Source organism: Quercus suber, unplaced genomic scaffold (assembly GCF_002906115.3).
Source record: "Quercus suber isolate HL8 unplaced genomic scaffold, Cork oak 2.0 scaffold_210, whole genome shotgun sequence".
Lineage (NCBI taxonomy): Eukaryota > Viridiplantae > Streptophyta > Magnoliopsida > Fagales > Fagaceae > Quercus > Quercus suber.
Window position 1 is genome coordinate 198934 of NW_027069668.1, and position 4740 is coordinate 203673.

Sequence of the window (4740 nt, forward strand, 5' to 3'; positions counted from 1 at the left end):
TAATGAGACTTGACTCGAGCATGTAAGGAAGAAAGAAAATTGGGTGAAGCAAAAAGCATGGTCTGACTTTTCTTATTGAGAAGTGTTGCAAAGCGTGTTGGACATGTTGAAGAGAAAAGAAGAAAAAGAAAGAAAGGCCATTTGGCCTGGAGTGAGAAAAGCTAAAGTACAGAGAGCCATTTGGCCATTTTTGTGTGGTGAGTTCCAGAGAGAGAAAAAAGCACAAAGAGATATTCAGCCACTTCAGGAGGTGCAATCCAAATGAAGAGATAGAAAGTGAGAGTGTGAAAGAGTGAAAAAGAAAAAGGAGATTTTTTTTTTTCTTTGCTCAATTTACACACAAGGAAGATAAATTGGTGGAGTTCTCATGGTATTTTTGAGTGCTACAACCATGGAAAGTTGGAGTATTCAAGGGAAGATTTTGCAACTGGCTTTGTGGTTAGATTGTATTTACTCCTTAAGATTTATTTGTTGTATATCCAATTTATTGTGGACTCAAGTTTAGCATAAACTTGATAGTTGTAATCTCTATTTCATAGTGGATATTTTTTGGAACTACCCCGTGGTTTTTTCCCTCTACACCAGAGGGTTTTCCACGTAAGATTTGGTGTTCTTGTGTGGTTGTGTTTATGTGGTGCTTGCTGGAATTTTTTTTTGTTTCCATAATATTGCTATTGCTTGCTAGTTATATATTTTAATTCACACAAACATAGAGGGGATTAGGATTTTTCCCCAACAGCATAGACCTATAGAATTTACATGCTCAAGAAATTTTTAAGTTGATATATGAAGGCTAAAGTTATGCATGAAAACAAGTACACCCAAAGATTGATTTTTCTATGCAGCCAATGTTATATTCCTTATGCGGTTCTATGCTGTTAGGTTCTAGAGATTTAGGATTAAATGTTTAGAATTTCAACTTGTATGTGTTGGCAAACCAGAAAAAAAAAATAAATAAATAAAAAGATGCTTAGGATAGGTGTTAGACATTGCTCAAACTTGTAAAGGTCAAGACTTAAGAATATACAAACTGCAAGAAATAAGATTATTTTTTCTGTGAAGCTTGATCGATCAAAAATTGAAGAAAAAGAATTTCTGCAGAATTTTAAACAGTTTCAAACTCGCTAAAACGTTTAAAGTTTCAATCCAACACTCTTATGTATAAAAGGAAAACCCTAACTATGTTTTGAAGGCTCTTGAAAGACTTGTAAGTTACTCCTATGAGATCTGAGAGGTTTTGTACCTTCTAACTCTACAAGCATTTACCGAAACAAGATCTACAATCAAGTGCTGATGGAATCTAGTTGCAACGAAGATCAACAAGCTGTGATCTAAAACCTTTGAGCGGGATCTCAAAGTTACAAGCGTGGGTGCTTGTGTGGTGCAAATCCAAGAAATAAGGAGTTCGTGGAGTCGGAGCTTGCACGTGGTCGTGCCAGTAAGTTACTAGAGATAATAATAAATTTAGGGTTAAATCTGATTGTAAAAACTTTGATTCTCTATAGTGGATTTGTTTTACCTTGAAGATAACTAGGTTAAATCCTCCCCATGTTTTTACGTTGAAACTGTTGGTTTCATTGGTTTTCTTGAGTCATCATATTGTTGTGTTCTTTATTTTCCGCAGCTGTGCATGATATAATTTGTTCTTGTTTAACCTAGATCTCATAATTAACCAAAGTAATCACTTGATTAATATATTGGGTTAAACAATCTGCTTTAAGGGGTCTAAACAAACAAACATATGCTATTCTTGGTCATGCCATTAGTATTTCTTTTCGAGAATCGCCATGCTATAAGTAAAGCTTAAAGACAGGACAATCGAAGCATCTTATCTTATATTATGAGAATATTGCTCAATGGACTACAAATATTTGGATCCCCAATTAACTCTTATAATGGAAAATTAGCTTGGGATATTAAATAAAGAGAATATTTAAAAAATAAAAAAATAAAAAAAAAAACTTGAAAATTTTAATTAAAAAAAATGATGACCACAAATAAAATTTTAGAAAACCAATTATATAGTTTTTGGCCTTAGTTACAATCTAGAAGAAATAAAAATTATAATATATGATTTAAACACAATGGAAACCTCTATCTACATTCCTTGATTTTGATTCATAAATCAAGTTAAGTACGAGATAAGAATTGTAAGATACTAACCACACTTGGTTCTTAAATCGGTCTTTTGACTTCTAATTCACAATACTAGATCTACTAATACTATTTATAATTTGACACAAGGTGGGGAGTTGATGGGGGTAAGAATTTACCTACCGAGGTGGTGGGTTGATGAGAAATGGAATTTGGTCAAAGGTGGGTCAGGGTGGGTTTGTGGGGCGGAGAAAGTTTGTCTCTAAAAATGTTTGGAGTCTTGGATTTTAATTCCCAATAATTAAGAAGATGATATTTGTGTGTCCCTCTTATGTATAATACATATGACTTACTCGGTTAGTTAGATTATGTGAGTCATGTATATGGCAATTAACAAGAATACATATCATCTTTTATTGAGCGTTTGGAGCCAAACTTTGTTTGGTTGGGAATTTATGGGTTTCCATGGGTTTTTTTTGGTATCCCTTGGTGTAGGTGTGCTGCTGTGGGGGTTATTGGGATAAAAATAAAAATATTTAAATAGATAGAGAAAAAATAAAGAGTTTGTTAGAACTTGTGATAATAGCACATTTATATCATTATTAGAAAGCATTATCATACTTATTTTGAGTTAATTCATGCATTTTATAATTGGTTTTGGAATAATGCTGAATAATCAATTTTGTGCTTAGTTGAATTTTAATGCGTGAATTTGTCTTTTGTAGGATAATGAAATTAAATAAGTGGATTTGTGCAAAGAAGAAACCTAATGGACTTTAATTTTACAAGGGCCATGATGAAGTCAAAGAAGGCCAACCCAATTAAATTCAAGTCCAATTGGAGCAAGGAATCAAAAGAAATTTGCATCAAATCCAAGTCCAATTCGAATTAGGGTTTCAGCTTGCACACCAATTAATATTTGGAGCGTAACTTTCGGTTTAGATGTCTAATCGAGATGATTCAAGTTGGGTTGGAAAGCTAACTTAAAGGGCTACAACTTTTTAGTTACCAAAAGTCTGAATTCTGAAGTTAAATGGGTCAAAAACGTTGATTAATTGAAGCCTAAAAACCTAGGATTTCCTCCAAACAGGAATTCAACTTGTAATAGGATTCCTTGACCTATTTGAAGGCTCTTTAGGGCAAAATTTAGAATAGAGTTGCTATAGAACGTAATTTAGGTTTTCTTAAAGTTTCTTTATAGTTTTTAGAGTTTTATTTGTGTTATGGATTGCTAGAAGCCTTGCTAAGACAAGAAGTGAAACCTAACCGTTTATTGGTATGTTCTTAACCATTATTTATTGGTTTTAATGCTTATGTTTTTATGTTTTTGATTGTTTTACTCATCTAGAAAAGTGTTTAGTTCTGTATAATTCTTTGATTTATCGTAGACTCCGAGCACGTTAAATGCTTAGTATTCCCTACGAACTAATTCACTAGTTTTTTTTGCCTAAAATCAATCAATTGCATGAAACTACCTTAGACAATTAATTCTTGAGTTTTTATTGTTAAATCATCTGACTAAAATCACCCTTCATATGAATTTTAGTTGAGTTATAAAATAAATATTGTTAAGACTACCAATAGATGTGTTGTGTGTGGACCCATAAACCTTAGCGCCTTAATATATTGTTATTTTCTCTCAATTTAAATTACTTTCACTAAATTATTAAAAATCTCTTCAATTAAACTTTATTATTTTAGTTTTATTCTCTTGTGGTTTGCTAATCAGTTCCCTTTTCCCTGTGGATTCGACCTCAGACTTTCCGAGTTATTACTTCGCGACAATCCTACACTTGGGAGCATTATTTAAGTCGCAGCAACTTGTATTCAAAAAGGTCGGTAGGTAAAAAAGGAAATGGGATTTCAAGTTGTTGACTATGAAATTCTGGTATTTGCAGAAGCAAGTGATATTATATGGCTTGAAGCAATCTGGTACTTCAATTTTGGAGGGTGAGCAGTTGCTTAAAGGTCCAGTCAAAAAGGGCTTGATTCTGCAAATCTTGCCTGCTACTTCTGTTTCTTCCATCTCAGACCAGCTTCTTGCATTCTTGAGTGATTTGTTGAAGGAGTTTGCCAAAGTCTTCAAGGTGCCAGTGGGCTTGCCTGCCATTAGATGTCATGAGCAGAGCACTCTCTTGAAATATGGAGTTCAGCCGATTTGTGAAAGACCTTACAAGTATCCCTATTATTAAAAGTCTAAGATTGAAAAAATTGTAAAAGAATTGCTAGAAGTAGGGATGAGCAGAGCATTCTCTTGAAAGATGGAGTTCAACCGATTTGTGAAAGACCTTACAAGTATTCCTATTACTAAAAGTTTGAGATTGAAAAAATTGTAAAAGAATTGCTAGAACTAGGGTCCATTTGGCCAAGCCAAAGCCCTTTTTATTCGTTGTGTTGTTAGTCATGAAAGCTGATGGCAGCTGGCAGATGTGTATAGATAGATTATATGGCTTTGAATAAGGCTACAATTATAGATAAGTTCCCTATCCCTGTTGTGGATGAAGTTTAGGTGAATTGGCTGGGGCTACTATCTTTTCTAAGCTGGATCTCAGGTCTGGTTACTACCAAATCAGAATGATTGAGGCTGATGTCCCAATCATTCTTGAGACTCTTTGTATTAGGTTTTTTTTTTTTTTTTTTTTTTTT